At 51.3% G+C, this 20,918-nt stretch overlaps 1 protein-coding gene across 5 annotated transcripts in view; it reads right to left on the reverse strand.

The window, feature by feature from the left end:
• ZBTB7C (zinc finger and BTB domain containing 7C) overlaps positions 1-20,918 on the reverse strand; it is a 379,259-nt gene that overhangs the window by 14,730 nt on the left and 343,611 nt on the right. The gene's annotated exons all lie outside the window — the stretch shown is intronic.

The following is a 20,918-nucleotide window of genomic DNA, read 5'->3' on the forward strand; positions in this document are numbered from 1 at the left end:
TTTGCTACTTTTGGCTACTGATGCGGGCTGTACTAACAGAGGGGGCTACTAACGGTAGCTGAGTTGTTCCCCAGCCCAACTTCATATGTGGCAGTCTTAACCCCCCAGTATGTCAGTGTTCCTGTATTTCGAGGTAGGCTCTTTAAAAGGGGAATTAAGGTTAAAACGGGGTCCTATAGAGGGCTCTCATCCAGTATGACTGGTACCCTTACAAGACGAGAGCAGGGCACAGACACACAGACGGAAGACCACGTGAGGACACAGAGTGGAAGACAGCCACCTACAAGTCAAAGAGAGAGGCCTCAGAGGAAACCGACCCTGCCGACACCCTGGTCTTGGACTTCCAGCCTCTCGAACTGTGAGAAAATAAATCTCTGCTGTTTAAGCTCCAGTCTGTGGTACTTTGTTATCGCAGCCCTAGCAAACAGATAACAGCTTCTAGGAATCTTCAAACCGATCTCGTGGCCCATTTTCAGCAAGGGAATGGGGGCCTTATGGCAGGTGTTCTGCTTTCTGACCTATTTCTGGCTTCATCTTAGCTGATGAGGTTTCCCTTCATTTGAAATTCTTGATTTTTTAGAAAATACTGACCTCCTATATGTGTATATCTGTGAGCCATTTGACCTATAAATATTTATATTCAATATTAAATTCGAGCTCATTGTTAGCTAATTTATCATGTCTGTATTCTGTTACTCTTCGGGAAACATATCCCTACGGGGAGAAGCCTCTTCTAAGACACCTCCGCATTATCTATACACAAGACATGAAGTGTGGCCGGTCATAGCCGCCAGCGGTCGGGGAGGGGGGCGCAGAGGACAGCAGGCACGCCCTCCCTTCAGGGAGCAGAATTCACAACCCAAGTCAACAGATTCAACCTGGACCACAAGCCACCTCAATTTTTATTGCAGGGCACTGACGGCCCTGCTACTCGGGGCAAAGCTTGGCTGTGGCCCATGGATAAATCCTAGCAAAGGCCTGGCCCTTCCCCGGCTGCAATTACAGTGGGGAGAAAAGAAAAACAAAGTCTGGAAGACCCACGGCCCAATGGCAAGAGCTTTGGGGATCCCCACATACTTATCCTCGGGATGTCTCTGCCCTGAGAAGGCAGAGGCAGTGGAAGGGGAGAAGGGAGAAGCGCCAGGCCCACAATATGTGCCCCAAGTGGCCTGGAGGCCCCAGGGACCCGGTGGGGTATCAGGGTGCTGGGTGCTCTGCCCCCCTCGTCCCTGCTCCTCCGTGGGTGGTGGAGGGCCTTAGCCTTCCCCCAGCAATCTCGCCCGGGGAAGGTATTCAAGAGGTTTCCCAGAGCAAAGGCCTTGCTGCTTTCCTGCCTGCTTAAAAAGGGCCAGAGACCCCGCAGGCCATGCATTCATTCTCTAAACAGACTTTGGGTTTCTTCCTGTGCCCTGCCCTGCTCTGGGCTCTGGGGATGCACAGAAGGCAAACCAAGCAGGCCCTTGCTCTAACAGAGCTCACGGGGACATAACAGCTGTGATAAAGATGCAGCAATACCCACCCAAGGGGAATAAGATATCACCACACACCTATCAGAATGGCTAAAGTAACAACAAGTGACAACACATCGCTGTGTCCGCCTGGCTCTCTCTGGGTTCGCTCACTCTGGGGGAAGCCAGCTGCCATGTCATCAGGACAGTTCTTTGGCGAGGTCCACGTGGCAAGGGACCGAGCAGGTCCAAGTTACCCGCTGTGTGAGTGAGCCACCAGGAGAGCAGGTCACTCAGTCCCAGTCAGGCATTCAGGGGACAGCACCCCTGCTGACAGCCTGAGTGCGGCTTCAGGAAAGACACCGAATCAGAACCACTTAGCAAAGCCGCTTCGGAATTCCTGACTCATAGACACCGGGGATAGTAAACGTTTATTCTTGTTTTAAGTTACTCAGTTTCAGAGTAATTTGTTATACAGCAATAGATAACATAATAGATAACACAGGAAGATAACAGATAATACAACAGGCAACACAGAGGCAATATTCACTTCATAGACATTATGGGTTTGTGATAGCTATCATTTCTGGCAGATGGCATTAAATGCTGTCTTCGGACAAAATCAGTATATTACGACACTGGTTTGATAGATGGAAGTAGATGTATCGAGGAAATGACACCTTTTTCTAATTCCCACGAAGCTACCCTAATGGTAGCAGCGTTCTGACCCTCAGAGGAACCTTCTCACCTGAAAAGACTGTTCATGAATGAAATGACCCATCAACTATTAAAAGCCCAAATCATTAAAACCTCAGGAAATTAGTTCTTTCACGCAAGTTTTCTTGCTTGCCAAGGGCTTATTGTTATAAAGACAAAAATGTTTTAAAATGTTTTTCAGGAAAAGTTCCCGCAATTCCTTAAACTTATCCCTACCTTCTTAAATAGAGGAGCTGGAACCCATTGGATGGGGTGTAGGTGATCCCTGTCTCACCCGAGCCCTCTGAGGGATGGGTAGCACCACCCCTGTGCTAAATGCCCTGCTTCCCATGCTTTTGGAGCAGGTCTGCTTGGGCCTGGGGTCAGAAACCACAGCTGTGTGACTCCGGGAGGCCCCACCACCTCTCTGGGCTTCTCTTTCCTCATCTTGTCATTGGATGGACGGGGAAATCTTATAACCGGCGTCATGACCATGAGAAAGCACAAAGTGGATCTGGCAGTGGGGAGGGGGTGACAGGCCTGGGTGACCCTGGACTTGAAGGCTGGTCTGTCCAGCAGCGACTTCTCACCATGGCATGGTTTGGAGTCTTTGTACCATTCCTGGAGGAACAGATGTAACCACAGAGCTCGGGGCTGTTTTTCCTGGCATGAGGTAGCAGGGGAAGGGGGGCTGTGGTTTGCTGTTTTTATTAACTCTTTGGGAAGACGTGCCCCCACCCTGCCTACACTCTGGAAGCTTCCCTGGTGACCCTAAGATCCCCATGCCTGGCGGGCCCGCAGACAGCAGTGTTCCAGAGGGGATGCCATGTCCAGCCCCCACCTTTGCACCCAGGCCCTCCATCCCCTCCCTTCCATCCCTCCCATCGCCCAAGCCAGGGCACTCCTTCTCCAAGAATAACACGCTCAGGAAAGAAAATTACACACACACACACACACACAAACACAAAACCAAACCGCTCGACAGCTAGGAGAGGCTTGACGCAAAATATGAACCTCTGGTATGAAGGTGATAGAAAAAATATAGAGCCAAGAACTAATGGCGGAGGAGGAAAAGGGGGAAAGAGGAGCTTGCAAATGGAAGAAGGAGGTTAAAGAGCCAGAATGCAGGGCGGGTGAAACCTTTTCAGGTGTGGTCCCCATTCTAGAGGACATGAGGCTCACCACAGCCTCCCCTGGGCCTGTGCCTTCTGTGGAAGGTTCTAGAGCCCAGGTACGTCCAAGTAGCCTTCTGGCAAAGGCAGCACTTCTCATCTCTGGCCTAGGTTAATTCAACTGTAACATGAGAACGTCACTAGCCTCAGGTACTCTACCTGCCTCAGGTACTCTACCTGCCTCCCCCCTCTCACTATAGGGAGATGGGTCATGCCCTTCAGCTCACCAGCTAAAGAGGAGGAGGGGGTGTTTCTATGAGAGGATCAGAGAAGAGGTGGGGCTGGAGCCTTTGGAAGGAGAGAGGGGACCTTGGACTTAGAGAATTGCACTGTAGAAACCTGGCTCTAGAAGTCCTCCGAACTAATTTCTTGAGTGTGACTTGAATTTTTGTTTTTATTTGTGTCCTGTTCTAATCGCCAAATCAATCAAGCAGGGAAGCCAGCGTTTATAATAACAATCAATACCAGCTACCATCTATCAAGTGCCTGTAACGTGTCGGTCATTGCACCTCTAAGCCTTCTTCAATCAACACGACCATGAAAGGTACATATTTTTATCATCACCTGCAATCTAGAGATAAAGAAAGAGTATGGAGAGGGTAAGTGTCTTGCCCAATGCCACACACCGAACCAGGGTCTGAACCCGGCTGCATTTGGTGCCAAAGCTCACGTTCATTCCCCTTATAACACTGCCCCTTACAAAGTCCGACTTGTGGGTAGGGGGATTTGGACCCTAGCCCCCAAAGGTTTAGAGATTTAATCAGAGGGCTGAGGGTTGTACACTAGGGACCTAAGACCCAAGCAGGCCAGGGGGGCTCAGGACTGAGCACCAGTGACAGAGGTACGGACACGGAGGCAACAGGCCCCTGCGGGCTGGGGGATCGGAGCAGACTTCCAGGAGGAGGCGCCCTGTCTGATCTGTGAAGGATAAAGAAGGTCTCACTGGGCAGAGGGGCAGGAAGGACCTGCCCCGTATCATTTGGATCTGGAAAGCTTTGGATTTCTAGAGTCCCGCCTGAAGGTGTGTTTAACCTGGATCCTGAGCGAGATCACACAGGAAGCTGTTCTCAGCCAGCGTGTGCCTGAAGTTGGCTGACAGCCATCTGACAACAGGGGGATTATGCTGGGAGGTGGAGAGCGAGGGCCCTGCTTTAGGACCTCCCGGGTCCACATCCTGGCCTCGGGGACTAGGTTTCACCCTCCTGAGCTCAGTTTCTTCATCTGTTCAGTGGGGATGGTAAGAGTTGCTGGGCGGATCAAATGAGGGAAGGCACAGGAAGTGCTCCTGGGACAGAGGAGGTACTCAAACACTGCTGGCAATTAGGAAGTCCGGGAGGGACAAAGACACCCAACAGGGGTCTTGACAGAGGGAGGTGGCGTCGTACCAGGAACTAATTTCCCTTCTGTATAGTTTTGCAGAGACCATACTATTTAATTACCTCTCCCAAAGACATTCCCAGGGCCACCCCAGCATGTGGAGGACATTGTAGTCTTCCAAGGTCCTTTCATACCTCCTGTCTCATGTACTCCTAACCCAAAGAGGCAGGCAAGGCTGGTAGAAACTTTACGCCTACTTTACAAATGAGGAAAATAAGGCACAGTGAGTAGCTGATGCCCAAGGTCACACAGCGCATTAGTGCCAGGGCTGGAACTAGAACCAGGTATTCTGACGCCTAAGCCTGTGACCCCAGCCGGGTGTGGGGTCGTCTGGCTAGTAGGCACCCCATGTTCTAGGACTGGTTTTACTAGGAATGTGAAGTGCAGGGATTGGCAAATTATGTGTATACTCTTGCTGCCCTCAGTTTGCTTATGTGGGAAATGGGGAAGTAACTGCATGGATCTCACTTGCTCCAGGATTGTCTCTTCTATGTCTGTATCATTCCCAGGATGCCATTAGGCAGGAACATGGGAGATGCTGAATGAATGAGGTCTGTTCAAATACACAGTGGAGAGAGCCTTGAAGTCACAAAAGGCAGTGGGTGGCCCCAGCCCTCTGCACTGGGGACATCTGACATTTGAACAGAGCCCTATCATTCGTAAAGTGCTTATATCTACTCATTTCATCCTATTATGATTCTCATTTGATGGGGATCAGAGAGGCTAAGTCCTTTGCCCCAAGTCACACGGCTAGAAAACAGCAGGTCAGGGATTTGATTTCTGCTCCAGTCCCATCCCTTTCCTGTCCTCCATGGCGACCTCAGTGATGTGACTTTCAGGACAATTCTATCGCCTTGATCCACAAGTTCAGTGCCTCCTTGAATCATGCTCAGGTTAGCAAATCTGGGGCCCAGGATGACGCTTCCATCTGCCAAATCCCCACGGCAGACTGGCCCCAGTTGGCAGGCTCCCACTGCCCTGGGAGTGGTCCCCTCTCCAGCCTCCAGTTCCTCCCCTGCCTGGGCCTGGAGCTTCGAAGACGCCTGGCAGAATTAGTGAGGGCGAGGGTGGAGTTGCACAGGGGCAGAGAAGAGATGTGGATTCTTTTCCAGATTTGGGAATGAGGCTAGGTAGCACCTGCCTGCCTCCTTCGAGCAGGTCCTTAGTCTCTGTGGTCTGTGTAGGCAGGGAAACCTGCAAGGGGCTGGTGGACCAGGGCAGGAGAGAGCGCAAGGAGGCCTGCCCCAAGCAGCTGTCCAGCCCCGTGGATCTCTGCTGGGCGCGCCCCACCCTGCCCTCAGCTCTTCCCCTAAGCAGGGCAGCCACACCCCTCGGCCCCCGGGATGCCCCAGAGGCTGGGGCCAGACATGTGGGCTGGAAGGCTGGGGGGGCCTCCTCAACTTCCAACCTTTGCTCCACCTGCCAGAGCTCCCCAGGCAGAGCCCTCCCAGCTGCATGAAGCCTGCGCCACCTGCTCTGCCACCCTGCCAAGACATGCCTGGAGGCCACAGTCCCCAGCTCAGCCTTGGGCCCAGGGCTTGGAGCCGGTTGGTTTCTGTGAAATGAGCTCTGAGCCTTCCTCTGCAAACGGTGATGGATGTTCCAGATGGTCCCTGACAGCTGGAATACAGGCCCTCTCGGCAGCACACGGCCATGCTTCCCCATTCTCCCCCCCCCCCCCCCCCCCAATGCCTGGTCCCTGCACCCACAGCATAAGGCTTGACAGGGCAGAGGCCAGGCCCCGCAGGAGTGCCTGTGTTCCTACCCCACACAGAGGGCTTCTCCCCACATCCCTACACCTGGGGGCCTGAGCTCCTTCTCTTGACACCAGGCGCTCAGGTCCCTGCCTCACTGTCCTCTGAAGCCCCCTGACTTAACTGTGCTGTGTGTTTGGTGAGCACACCCACTCTTCTCTATACATTTTCTGAGGCTCCCTGGGTACAGAAGGAATTATTTGCCCCACTTTGCCGGCGAGAAACCGAAGCTCATGCTGGGTGAACTGTCTCGCCCAAAGTCACAGAGCAAAGTAAGTGACAGAGACCCCGGACCTCCTGACTTGTCGTCCAGACCCTGTCCACTGTATCACGCTGTATCTATTTCTTGTCACCTCCACCCTCATCACCATCACCACCTCCACACTCCACATTGGTTTTATCAGAACAAGGTCTAGAACCCCCACTGGGAGTTTTGACGGGGGACAAAACCCAGGGTGTGCTTCTCACCCCCTACATTCTTACCGGGATGAAACACACACTCGGGACAGACTTGAGGGGTACCTCAGAGGGCAGCTTGAGGGATGGGTGAGGAAGATTGAGGGGCAGCTCTGTACCTGGGCTTTGGTCCTGGGGTGGGGTGGGGGCATCTGAGTGTCGGAGCTGTTTAATCTCCCCCGGGAGGAACCTCTTCTTCACAGCATCTGGGTGAACCCCAAGTGGGTGTGCCGGGGCCCCTGCCCCCATCCCCTCACCCAGGGGGTGGCTTGGAACCTGTTACTCTTCAAAGCACTTTCACTTGCGTGGCAGCAGGCAAGGCCAGTATTATACCCATTTTACAGATAAAGAAACAAAAGTGAAGCGAGGTTAAGGGCACAACATCCATCAATAACGCTGGAAATCTCACGTATTCCCTGAGGCCATAATTTGGGGGCCGCACTGTGCAGTAACCTTGCAGGGAAGATGGGAAGGGTGGGCTGTCTAGGGGCTGCATGGCCTGGAGGGGCTGAGGCCCCTAGCACGCCGGTGGGGAGGGTCCCACCTCAGACGGCTAGAGCACTGGCTGGGCTGGCCCTGGGAGTCTGAGCCAGACACATAAGTGGTATCCCTTCAACCTGCGGTTCTTTAATTATGTATTCATCCTTCATTTATTAGAGGGCAAGGTGGGGGAGGGGGGAAGACTTGTTTCCTTTTAAGAGAAATTGCGCACCTCTTTACGTTCCAAATAAAGGATTTACTACTTGTGTTTATTACAGGCGATTTCCCGAGCCAGAAGGCTCCTTGGGAGGCTTATTAAACCTTATTAAACCACCGAAAATTTAGATAATAAAATAAATCACTTGTTTCCCATAAAGAGCACTAGGTCCCGGGTTACTGAGCTTCAGAATCGCAGCTGCCTCTGGCTGCCTTTGCAGGAGGTGTCCTGGCTGGTGGGCTACACTCCCCACGGCCACGAGCTCACAGGAGGGTGGGGAGCCCCCGGGAGCACTATTCTTTTAGCATTTCTGCCCCAAGCAGCCGTCTCCTGCAGAGGGGTGGGAATGGTTTAGATTTTGTGTTATTTGAGGAGTTGTGTTCAGAGTGGGTTAAGAGGCAGCACTTATTCCAACCCTTCCTGGGGATGTAGTTTAGTGTTTCTTCTAGAAGGCACCAAGGTGCTTACACAGCTGGCCGGCCTGAGTGCGCTCTGCCGTCCAGCCACCTTGACCTGTGAGCCCAGGGATCCCTGTGCAACTCCTATTGCCGCTGGGCCAGGGGGCTTGATGGTGGGAGAAGGGAAAGCACTGCCAGGTGAGAGGGCCAGAGCTGGAGCGGAAAAAGGCCGAGGCCTGTTTTGGGAAAGGGCATGAAGAGGCGGGGCTGAGAAATGCCCAGGTGTGCAGTCAGCAGAGGGGGCTACGACGCTTCTGGGGAGGAGGTACAATTAAAGTCTGCACTGACAATTCCTCTGTGCTCTGCAGCTGAGTTACTGGTGACCTTGGACTGGCCACGTTCCCTTTCTGAGCTTCGGTTTCTTCTTTCATGTGAGACCAGGAGGCTGTGAACGTCCCTTGCTGCCCACACACTCGATGGTGCTATGGTGTCCTCTAGCTGACCCACTTAAATATTCTGGTTCCAGGTGGATCTTTGGATTCTGAGGTCACGAGCAGCTCAACCTCTGCTGTCTTGGGGCTGCTGTGCCCGACTGTGGACTTCCTGATTCTGTCCTCTACCCCCAACCCAGGTGTCTCAGGGATGCTGCCAGGTTACACAGGGAAATAAGTGTGAACACACTTTGGGGTCTGGAAATTGCTTCTCCAGAATGTGCCCTAATTCATTACAAACAATCCTACAGGCCCTGTGTGGGGAGCATGAGGAAGAGACAGGCACCCAGCTTGACAGAGATACAACATATGTTGTATTCCTCCAGCTGATATAGACAGAATGAAACTATCAGCTGAGATGTACTGAGTGTTCGGTGTGAGTTGCTGACCTAAATATTTTATGTAGATTCTCTTACTTAATCCTCTCCAAAACCCATTTTTCAAGTGGAGAAACTGAGGCAGAGTTGGGACTTGAACCCAAGCTGTCGGGCTCCAGGTTTCCTAAGCGGAGTTTACCCATCTGCGGCTGGAGAAACAGGGATGAAACGGATGGAATTCCTTAAGGACTCACAGAAAAATGGGAGATAAAGACAGCAGTGCTAAGAGCTAGGCCAGAGGTGAGGACAGGGTCCCTCGGGGGCAGGCCGAGGGGCAGGGACTCCATTGGGGTGGGGTTGGGGAACTCCACTAGGGAAGCGCTGGCAGGGAGAGGAGGCCTCAGATGCACTCGGACTGTGTAAGAGGCCATGGGAAGGAAGTCAGGGAAGCTTCTGGATGGGAGAGGAATCTGCTTGGAGCTGCATTTGAGGAGGTGTCGGCAACAGGCTGTCCTGGAAACCAGCTAGGATAGTGTACCCTCTGACCCGTTACTCACAGCCACACCCCTGCTCCGGACCCCTGGGGTCAGAAGGCGTAGGGAAAAGCTGGGGGGTGGGGTGGGGGCGGAAGGGGCCGAGGGAGGAAGGAGGGCAGGATCACACTCCCAGGCCTCATCCAGGTATAAGATGTCCTAGTTACGCCTCAGCTCTTGAAAAACACGTTGGCCTCCCTGCTGCTGTCCACTTCGATTCGGAGATAAGGCCTGGATCAGCGGCCCAGCCGGATGGCCTCAAGGATCCCACCCCAGCCTGTGTTTTCCAAAGGAAGTGAAACCTCAGATTTGCCTCAAAACTTGCACTTTTCTTCTAAGCAGATGCCATCCACCATGAGAACCGCCTGGCATTTGGCTGGAAGGACAAACTGGAAGCTTGCAATTTTCGGGCTTAATTGCACAGTTAGTTCCATATAATATTATTATATAGAACTTTTATTGCATCGAGAAAGTCCAAGCATTTCCTTTTCTTATTTACACTTGAGCCCTGTCCCTCCTCGGCTATAATTTTCTCTCTTGCCCGCTGTAGAACTGATGGCTGTTTGGTTCCAGGAGCCCTCTCCAAAGAAAGGACAATTAGGATGCGAGTGGAAACTCATTTGTCACGAGCGGTTTCCTCATGGAATACAGTCAATTCGCAAACGTTATTGATCACTCACCACGTCTCGACTGGGGCTTCATGCTGTGTGGGGCTCCAAACAAGACCCTGCACCTGCTTTTGAGGAGCTTCTGACTTTCCTGAGCAGTAACACGAACCCACAGCAAAATAGTAGGGAGAAATAGGAACCCAGAAGGAATCCCGTGGGAGCTGGGTCCTGCAGTCAAGGATGTGGGAGCCAGCAGGTGGGCGTCTGGGCTACACAGCTGTCTGGGCAGGACCCCAGAGCTGGGCAGCTGTGATGGAGAGACTGCTGGAGGGTGTACAGCAAACACCCCCTTTGGAGCACAGCCCAGAGTCCAGCCACCCCTGTATGTTTGGTTTCTCCAGTGCACATCTCCGGGGATGGGAGCTTTCCTTCCCTCTGCCACACTTGCCCCCGGCCTCAGCGGGCAGCACCAAGGCCAGGACGCTTTCACAGCCTCTGGGGAGGGTGCCTGACCGGTCAGCACCTTCCAAGTAACTATCCCCACCCCCTCCACCCCGCCCACCACCATTCATCATTTATCTGCACTGAGAGTTCTGGTCTCCAGACGATCAAAAATTACAGTGAAAATATTCTCAGGGGACAAGCATCCCCCAGCCCATAAAAGCCTGGTTGATGTACTGATGAGCCAGAATGGGTTCAGCAGGTTCCTTGTACCTAGGAAGTCTGGTCCCCCTTTGAAGTCTCAAGATCAAAAATGTTGAAGAATTACAAGGTTAAAGAGTTAGAAATGAGCTGGTGAAAAAACATCATTATTTGCAGAGGATATGACTGGATACTTTCCTACACGCACAGTGGACAAGCTCAAAAATATATTAGAGGATCCCATTTACTTGGCAACGAAAATAGATATAACACCTAGGAACACGCTCATAAGAAATGGGCATGATCCATACAAAGAAAGTTTTAAATCATGACTGAAGCATTCTTTAAAAAGACTTAAGTGAGGGCTTCCCTGGTGGCGCAGTGGTTGGGAGTCCGCCTGCCGACGCAGGGGACACGGGTTCGTGCCCCGGTCCGGGAAGATCCCACATGCCACGGAGCGGCTGGGCCCGTGAGCCATGGCCGCTGAGCCTGCACGTCCGGAGCCTGTGCTCCGCAACGGGAGAGGCCACAACAGTGAGAGGCCCGCGGACCACAAAAAAAAAAAAAAAAAAGAATAGCCAAGAGATTTCTGAAGCAGGTGACTAATGGGAGAAAGGGGACCAGCCTTACCAGATATGAAAACATAAAGTCATAAAAATAAAATATTTTGTAATGGATCATGAACAGAGAAACAGATCAATAAAATGTCACTGGCAGTCCATAAACAGACACACATAAATTCATATGCATATGAATTTAGCAAATAGTAAAGGTGAGATTTCAATTTTTATTTTAAGATGGATTTTTCAGTAAATGGGATTGGGAAAACTGGCCAATCACGTAGGAAACAAAACAAAACAAAATGTGGACCCCTTCCCCACTCCTTACACTAAAGTAAATGATGGGTACAGTAAAGGTTTAAAAGGTTAAAAAAAAAAGAATTATGAAAAAAAATTGGAAAATTGTTTTATAATCTCAAAGGGAAATGTTCTTCTAAGTAAGAAACAAATAAGCTGGGAAAAATATTTGCAAAACATATGATGAAGGGCTAATCTCCTTTATAGAGAGAGCTTATATTAAATCAGGAAAAGATCTATAGCTTGCTAGAAAATTGCAAAAACTGTTTTAGCTTGAAAAAAAACATGAACAAGAAGATCACAGAAAAAGAAATATAAAAAACTTTTAAATATGTGAAAAATGCCCAGCATCACTCAGGATTAAAGACATAAAGATTAAATGCAAAGAGATTTTAATTCTGATGACCTAGAAATTTCCCTTATGGATATTATATTCATTATCAAATGTATCCAACTTAGGTACAAAGCTCATCCCTGCAGCATTGTTTCTATAACCAAAGACTGGAAGCAAACAGTGTGTTCATCAATGGAGGGCTAGCTGGGTACACCATGGAGTACTATGCAACCATGAAAAAGAATGAGGCATATCTGTATACGGATATATGGAGAATAGCTCTAAGGTTCAACTGCAAAGCATGCTACATAGAGAGTGGTTTGTTACCATGTTTGGAAAGAAAAAGATGACCACATGCACATATTTTTTGGTAGATGCAAAGGCTAACTTAGGAAAGATACACTAAAAACTGGGTACTGGTTCCTTCCGAGATGGTGTTGGAGAGCTGCCAGTGAGGGGCAGAAGGTAATTTATTTTTCTATATGCACTCTTTGGTGATATTTGACTTTTAAAGTCGTTACTATTGAAAATGTTGAGTGATTCGAATTCTCTCCCTTCTTTCACAAAACTCCCAAACTCTTTGGGATTTACTGTAATGTCTGATCACCGCTGATTTGTTCTGGGGCTTTTCAGCAACTCTATCTCAGTTTTTCTGTCTGTAAAATGGAGTTAACAACTCTGGGCTGTCTATCTCCTAGGTGGTGGTGAGGATCAGATGAGAACTGGATGAGAACCGTCAAGTCCTGCAGGATACAACTGTAGGATATTAGGAGTGGCCCATGGTCTGACCAGAACCTGCCTACGGCATAGTAATATTCCTGTGGCTAGAAAGGCAGGCTATGCACGGGAGCTGGACTCTCCAATAGTGGAAGAACCCATGATTTCAGCCTCAGGAGGCCATTGGTTAGTCCAACATTTATCATACAGCAACAGAGAACACAGGGAAGAGAGGAAGCCAGAAGGTTGTTTTGGCGCCATCTGAACTTCAAGAACCCTGGCAGGGTCTGGCTGCAAATGATGATCTTGCTGATAATCAAAACCTTATTGCTTTCTAGTCAACACCTATTTCACATGCATTAACTCATTTGTTACACCCATTTTACAGATGTGGCTACTGAGCCCTAAAGGATTAAAGCGACCCATTCAAGGCACCCAGATAGTAAGAGGCTGAGCCTCCCCACCTGGATCTAGTCATTTCTTTACTACAGAATTTTGATGACACCCTTTAGGGGATCCCACCATTCTAGTCTGCCCATCACAGTCCTCCATAGTCTGGTCTTGACCTTACTTCCCAGTGCTCTCCGACCAGGAATCTCTCTTTAAAGCTGGCTTGTGCACTGCCCTCCAAACACACCATGCTCATTTCAGCCTTGCGCCTGTTGCTCTAAGCGGTCACACCTCCAGGCCCACCTCTCTCTCTCTCGAAGAGACCGAAGAGAAAGAGACTGAGCTCCAGTCTCACTTCTTCCCTAACACCCTCCCCCTCTAACCCAAGGTGATGTTTCATCAGTGTCAGCCAGGTTCCAGGATGGCCCCCAATGATCTTCACTTCCTGGTATTCACACTTTGTGAATTTCTTCCCACGTTGTATCAGGGTTGGTCTGTGTGGCCAGGGAAGTGATGGTGTGAGACTGCCAAAGCTAGGTGATAAGAGACATTGCCACTTTTGCCTTGCTTTCTCCGGGTACCCATGCTGTGGGAGAAACCTCTTATCATGTTGGGAGATATGCAAGCAGCCTATGGAGAGGTCCAAATGGGCAGGAACTGAGACCTCACCAACAACCAGAACCAAGTTGCTAGCTACTGAGTGAGCCATCTTGGAAGCATGTCTTTTAGTCCTAATCAAGCTTAAGATGACCCCAGTCAGTCAACATCTTGACTATAAACTCATGGGAAACCCTGAGCCAGAACTGCCCAGCTAAGCTGCTCCTGAATTTCTGGGTATAAAAATCATGAGGATAATAAATGTTTAGTGTTGTTTTAAGCAGCTAAGGTTTGGGGGCATTTTTGTTATACAGCAATAGCTGACTAACGCACCCTTTCACCCCCTTTCAGGAGTTAGGATATTATCCCTTGGCCCTTGCCCATTTACTGTCTTGCCTAGCTTTTCACATGTAGAATCTTGTTTCCCCAATGAAACAAGAAACATGTGTGGTTTATAATTCCCCTATATCTCCCATCATGCCTAATGGGGGGCTGGGAACAGAGGGTGAGATCCACAATCATTTTCTGGCCTCCTGTTTGTGAAGAGAAGGTGAGTGTGTAACTGAAAGGCTACAGCACATGAATGCACGATGCTTCCTCTTGACTAGTAGCCTTACAAGCGTGCAAACAACTCTCACAGAATACCTGCAAACCCACCACCTAAGACCTACAGCTCCGCCCTCACACCGGAGCACTCCCTTGTGAGCATTCCCAATGTTCCATGGTGAGTCACAGTCGTGATTCACCCCCAGGGGCCTCCCAGAGGGATGGAGAGGAAGGAAGCCCTGGAAAGGGCCCTTACTTCTTACTAATGACACTGAATGCTGGCTCGTTTCCAAAAATGTTTCTTTCAAAGCCGGAGTGACAGCCCCCACCTTCTGATGCTCAATTCTAAATAGATGGTATGCTTAAGCCCAAAGAACAGTGTAGAAGTTTAAGAAGTTTAAGAATCATAAAGAGAAATCCTGCCGAGGGAGCTGTTGCTGCTCCTAAAACAGCTCCACCCCACCCCCAGCCTCTCCAGAGCTGCCTGCCCATCCCCAGAGACACATCTCCAAACCCACCCAGGCTATTCTCCCTACAGGCAGCGGGTGGGAGGACACGACCCTTCCTCCGCTCCCTCCCTCCTCCCATCTCTTTCCCAAGCCAGCAGGCTGAGTCTTCAAGACTAATCCAAAAAAGCTAAAGGGTGGAGGGGAGCCCTTCTGTAAAACGGTGTCTAAACAGAGGCAGCTCCACCAGGTTTTTGGCCGGGTGGGTGGAGGTGACCAAAGATACAATTATAACGTAGCCCATCCTCTCCCACAAGACCGCTTTAACCAGCGTGTAATAAAGCCCGGCTCATCCACCCTCTGATGTGGATCAGATGAGATGCATTTTTAGCTTTTCTGGGGAGTCTGTGCCAGCGGGGGAAGCAGAAGGGGGAAGAAACAAACAAATAAGCTACAGTCATTGGAAGAAGGAAGAGTCAGAGCCTACTGAGCAGGGATCCGGAGTCCGTCCTCTGCTCATGCCATGGCTAGCTGTCCTGGTCCCAGCCTCGGCTGGGACTGCACCTCCCTCTCTCTCGCTCCTCTGCTCCAGACGTCAACGTGCTGTCCCTGCACCATCTTGGCTACCTGTGCCTTCCCCTCCATTCCTGCTGCCGCTCGTTCAGAAGTGAATCTGTTCTCACCACTGTCTCCCGGCACGTATGCCGGGCTCCACCACGTGGGTCCTGCCTACCTTGTCCGCCTGCCTGACTGCAACGATTGGAGGGTGTTACCAGCATGCCCAGCTCCCACCACCTCGGCCTTTCTCTTCTGTCCCCTCTGCTGAAGGCTGCCTGCCTGCCAGCGTCCTCATCCTAGCCCACATTTAGCGGGGCTAACTCTTGCTCATCCTTTAAGACTTGACCCAGGCATCACCTCCTCCAGGAAGCTTTCCTGAATTAGGTGCCTGCCCTCCATGTTCGTTTCCTTCCCTCTCTCCCAGCCCTCACCACATAGAGATGTAACTGGAAAGTGGGTGTGACTGTGATCAAGCTGTGGGAGAGGAGGGAGAAGTAATTCTGGGATGTGAGGTGCCAAGTGGGGGGGGGTCAGGACAGGGGTAGACAGACCACAGTGGGTGCTGCAGGATGAGCACTGGAGTGTCAGGAATCCCCATAAGCCATGGGGTGAGAGGGGCTGCCAGGGGTGGACAGGAGCGTGTTCCAGTCCAATCCCAGCTGCCTGAAAGGTGGTGACAGAGCAGCCGTGGTGTTAGGGGCTGGGGCGGGATGGGACAGAGACAGGGCCAGGAGTGTGACCCTGCTCTGATCCCTACAGGCCAAGGGACTGTCCATTCAGGGAGGAGGGCAAGACACCTTGGAAATGGCTATAGGCAATTTACAAAGCTTCAGTTACTAAAATTGTAAAAGGACGATGTGTATCCCAATGCAAAGCTCATCGGAAAGATGGGTAGTGATGAAGACTTCCTAAAACAGACAACAGTAGGATTAGACAAAAGTTAGATTATTTATATCCCCCAGGAAGTGTCATTCCTTCCTTTTTTCTTTGCCCCAACATTCACCATGGTCTGCAACTGAGGGCCACAGCTCATGCCTTCCCACCTGGGAGCTTGTGGCCTCCTCCTTTCCTTTGTCGGGGACGCTCTCGCCTGCTCCAGTAGTCTGAGCCTCCAACAGTCCTGAACACTCATTAAGCTCCTCAGGCTATTGGAGATGAGGGCAGAGGGTCTTCAGACACATAAGAACCCCCAACTCCATTAGTATGCTGAGCAAACAATTTCTCACACATACACATATGGCTAGTTTTCAAATGTGAGCAGATGGGATTGTGACAGATTCAACACAAAGGCACATAAAAACATTACTGAATCATACGAGCCAGGTATAGCCAGGCAGAGGTTCACGAAATGTTTTGAGATTCAAAAAGGATCCTCATCTTCAAGAGGATCAGGGCCCCTGGGCTGGAACGTAAGCTTCGTGACAGTAACTTGTAAGTTCCTTTCTTCCATACCCAACATAGGATGGAGCACGGAGCTTCACACCAGCAGGCATGTGACATGTTTGTTGAGTGACTCATTGAGCACGTGTGGGCCTGCTTATCTTGAAGTGGTCAGTATCACCTTGATTTTCCTGAGGAGGAAATGACCGGGGAGCACAAGTAATAGAGAATAACAAAGCCCTCGGTAAGCAGCAAATGCTGGTTATGCTTTGCCCTTCTAGCAGCGCTGCGCCGGCCACATGCTGTGCACCTGTGCTTATATGAAGCCAAGGAGAGCGAAATGCTAAACCAGAAAATGTGCAAGAGTTAAGTCTCCCAAGGGAAAAAATAGGAGAGGCTTATTTCTTCTGATTAAACAATTGATGAATTGGGATAAAAAGCATTTCCCCTAAGAGCCTTCAGCCCAATAGTCCTTCACAATTGCTATAACCTCAAAACATAATGAACACAGCCACTGTGAGAGACCCATTTTTCTTCCTGAGTATTCACAGTTTGAGAGGTGAAGGGAGTGTCTGGTCAGTGCTTTTGAAGAGGTTCGATCCCTGAGAGAGGAGAGGAGAGCAGTTCCCTCCCCTCCTCTCCCAGGAGGAGCTGGGGGAGCTGGGAGCATCCGTCACAGTGGGTTCTACTCTGGTCCACGATGTCTCAATATCACACCTCACCTCACTCACAGATCCACTGAGCCCTGAGCGAGTCAGACACATTGGAGCAGTTTTAATTTCGTGCACTACTTCCTGAGCACCTACTAGTTTCCAGGTCACGAGTGGGCTCTTATATGTGTATTACCTCGTTTAATCCTGACAATAACCCTGTGAGCTGGTTATTTCTGCCCCCATTTTCCTATAAGGAGACTGAGTCAGGAGTGGTAAAGTCACGTGTCCCAGGACGTGCAGTGAGTCAGTGGTCTGCTCCATTCTAGGGGCTCCATTTGAGAGCATCCAACAGCCGACAACTGGGATATTGGTGGAAGGAGCTGGGAATTTGGTCTGCATACATCTGAAGAAGGCTCCTAGGATGTCAGGGCCGGATGGGATCTTTTATACCTGAGGATACTGAAGCCCACAGAGGGAAAAAGATTTGTCTTCCTAGGTAGAAAATGCACTCTTAGCGATGCCAGGGTGCTCATTCGGGCACGGGGAACCACAGTGGCCAAAGGGCACCGTCGTTTTGCCTTCCCTGCTGAGCTCTCCACTGTGGTGACTGTGCCAGCACCCCGTAAAGAATTATAATATACCATTCTCACCCAAAGTTTACCCTCCCTTCTTCTCATCACCCAAGCCCAAGGTGAGACCAACTCATCTTGGTTTTCCCAGGACTTTCCTGGTTTAAGCATTGAAAAGTCCCACATTCTGGGAACGCCCTGGGCCTGGGCAGAGTGGGATGGCTGGCCATCTAGACTTTCTCTGCCTTCCTGTATTAACCTCCCGCCTCCGCTGCCTTCCGTGATTATGTGACCCAGCTTCACTAGACACACAGTGCAGGGCTTATGGCCCCAGCCCACACCCTTGAGGTGCTGCCCTGCCCGTCAGTGCGGAGAAAGAATTCCTGTCGTCCCTGTGGACTGCTCAACCCTGGCACCTTTCTGCTCTATGTGTGAGGGAACAGCCCTCTGCCTCTGGGCTCCGAAAGGGCAGGGAGGGGCAGAGGTGCAGGAGACAGACATGATGGAGACGGGAAGAAGGGAGGGAGGCAAGTAAATGAAATTGAGACAGGGAGAAAAGGGGGCCAAGGGATGCAGGGATAAGGGAAGTGTGGAGAAAGGAGAGAAAGAGGGAGAGGCTGCAACGTGGGTCATATAAATAAGGAAACGGCCGACTGCTGTGGCCAGCTGTGGTCCAGGTTTCAATGAATACCCACCAGGCAGAGATGGATTTAGAGTTACATGGGGCTGTGGAGTCTAGCTGGTTTAACGCCTTCTTTTTGCAGATTTTGAGAAAACTATAGCCTATAGGACTGGAAGGTAAGAACCTCTGGAGTACAATCATGTCAAACTATTTTTTGTACCCAACCCAGAACTTTCATGGTATCTTGTGAGTGGCAGGTTCTTAAATGTTCACTAATAAGGACGGTGACAATAGTGATATTTATCTCTGGCAATCCAGTCCTCTTCAGCAGGTCTTTCCGAGTCACCGTCAACACAAGGTTGGACAATTATCTTGGAAATTTGAGCAACATGGCCATGAAGGATGAGAAGGTGGCTCCAGTCCACTGGGAAGCAGGAGCAGGGCTGGCCCCCCACGTGGGCGGCTGCTGGATGGGGTAATTGGAGGGCACCTCCCTAAGCTCTCAACACCCCAACGCACCTCTCTTCTCCCAGACTGAAATGATGCCACCCAGCTTGCCATTCCCTCCACTGGGAATTCCCACCAGGGGAGGTTTTTTGTTTGTTTGTTTTTTGCAGTACGCGGGCCTCTCACCGTTGTGGCCTCTCCCGTTGCAGAGCACAGGCTCCGGACGCGCAGGCTCAGCGGCCATGGCTCACGGGCCCAGCCGCTCCGCTGCATGTGGGATCTTCCCGGACCGGGGCATGAACCCGCGTCCCCTGCATCGGCAGGCGGACTCTCAACCACTGCGCCACCAGGGAAGCCCTCCAGGGGAGGTTTTAATGAGGAACTCTGTTGGTGGGAACAAGCAAAGCCATTTTTATCCTGCACCAAAGTCTTCAAGGATTTCTGGATTAGCCTGAGAGAAGTACAGGTGAGCTCCTGAGGGCAACTGGTTGCCCCCTTGGAAGATCCAGGGCACCTGCCCCTCGGGCCTTGGGCCTACTGTCTACACCACTGGCCATGCGAGGTGTGGGAAGGGGAAGGACAGTGATAGAAACTGGGAGAGGAAGGGGGACTGAAGGGGGGTGCTCTCCGGGAGGGGGGAATGAACAGAAGCAGGAGCTCGAGAGGGAAAGGGCAGGGACGGCTTACCGTAGAGAGCAGCACAGCCCACAGTGGGTGCCTCATACTCCTGGCTCCCCCATCCAAGAAAAGGACTCCCTGTTCAAAGATGTCAGCTGCCAAGATCTGACATGTCTTTTCGGTCTGGGAGCGGCCCCCATTGTGGAAGCCTTGGGGGGAAGCAGGATCTGACTTCCCGTTGGGGAAGAGGGGGCTCCCTTTACTCCCACCCCTGGCAACAGGCTAATGGGCACTTAACCCAGGCCCGGCCTGGACACTGCTGCCGGGACTTTGAATCTTAAGTGAGTGACAGCTAGCAGCAGAGGTGGTTCGTGTCTCTTTTTGCAACTACGAACTTCAAAGATGACAGAAATATGTTTGGGAACCTGAACACCAGAGCCCTGTTCAAGATTCACAACAGATGCTACACACACACACACGCCCCTCTGAGAAAGCCCCTATGAACACAACCTGTTTAACTCTGTTTAACTCTGCATCCCCCAAACCTGTTCAAACTTTCTGCTCTGCTAAACATCTTTAATAGCCTGCAGAACTGGTATGACCCCGGAAGGAACCCTGGAAGGGAGCGCTGGCATGGAGCTGTGCTTTCCCAAGTTTTCAGTCCTGGGATCCAGAGAGAAATACCACTTTGATGGTACACAGGAGGATAAGGGCTCTCGAGAGGCTGCTGGCTGCTCAGCTGATGGGGGCTGAGGAGTCAGTATCTAGGCTACTGATTGGAAAGCTCTGGAACACAGGACAGAGCCCTCTGGAATAGGAGCCTGGAGGCCTGACCTCCTGCCCTGGCTCCAACTCGAGCTAGTCTCCCCGAGGTCACACAGGTAGCTGTGGCCTGGCCTATGTGCCTGGACCCCTAGCCTGGGGCCTCCTCCCATCACACCACACAGCTTCCTGCCCGGAGAAGTGTTCTTGTTTGAGGACACCTGCGTTCTGTCATCAGATGAGGAGGGCCCCACCTTCTAATGCACCCCTCACCCTCAGAGTTAGCTCAGCACCAGGACTTGCCAGCTCTGCCCCCTGTCCCCTCCCTTTCTCTGCAACCAGCGCCTGGATCTAGCCCCAGCATGGAAGCTTCCTGTGTGAGGCAGCCCTGCCTTTGGAGATCTCCTGTCTCCGGCAGGTGATGTCTGCTCTCTCCTGCATCTGCCAGCCAGGCCAGCTGAACCTTTGGCTTCAATGCCACACACCTTCTGAGGCCCCACAATTATTACAGGGTGTCCCTGGGGCCCGACCCAGTGCCAACCTTGGCTCTGCCAGCCCTGGTTTTCGGCCCTGTCTCTGGAGTCCTCCGTCTGCCCACAGCCTGCTTCATCCAGACTCCGTTTGGATCACAATCTCTGGCCAACATCACATGCATATTTCAGAGGGTCCGCACACCCCATTGTGCTCTGAAGCCCTTGGGGGGCAGGGGTGGGGGAGGTGTGCTACTCACAAGATCAGCCACTATCACTGGGCTTTGACTGAAAGCAAATTCTATCTCACAAGCCGTATTTAATGCTGAACAAGAGGTGGGTGTGCGGAGACTGTCTCTTTGG

This window comes from Aethalodelphis obliquidens, unplaced genomic scaffold (genome assembly GCF_003676395.1).
Source record: "Aethalodelphis obliquidens isolate GAN/ISIS:26980383/991018 unplaced genomic scaffold, ASM367639v1 scaffold19, whole genome shotgun sequence".
Taxonomy (NCBI): domain Eukaryota; kingdom Metazoa; phylum Chordata; class Mammalia; order Artiodactyla; family Delphinidae; genus Aethalodelphis; species Aethalodelphis obliquidens.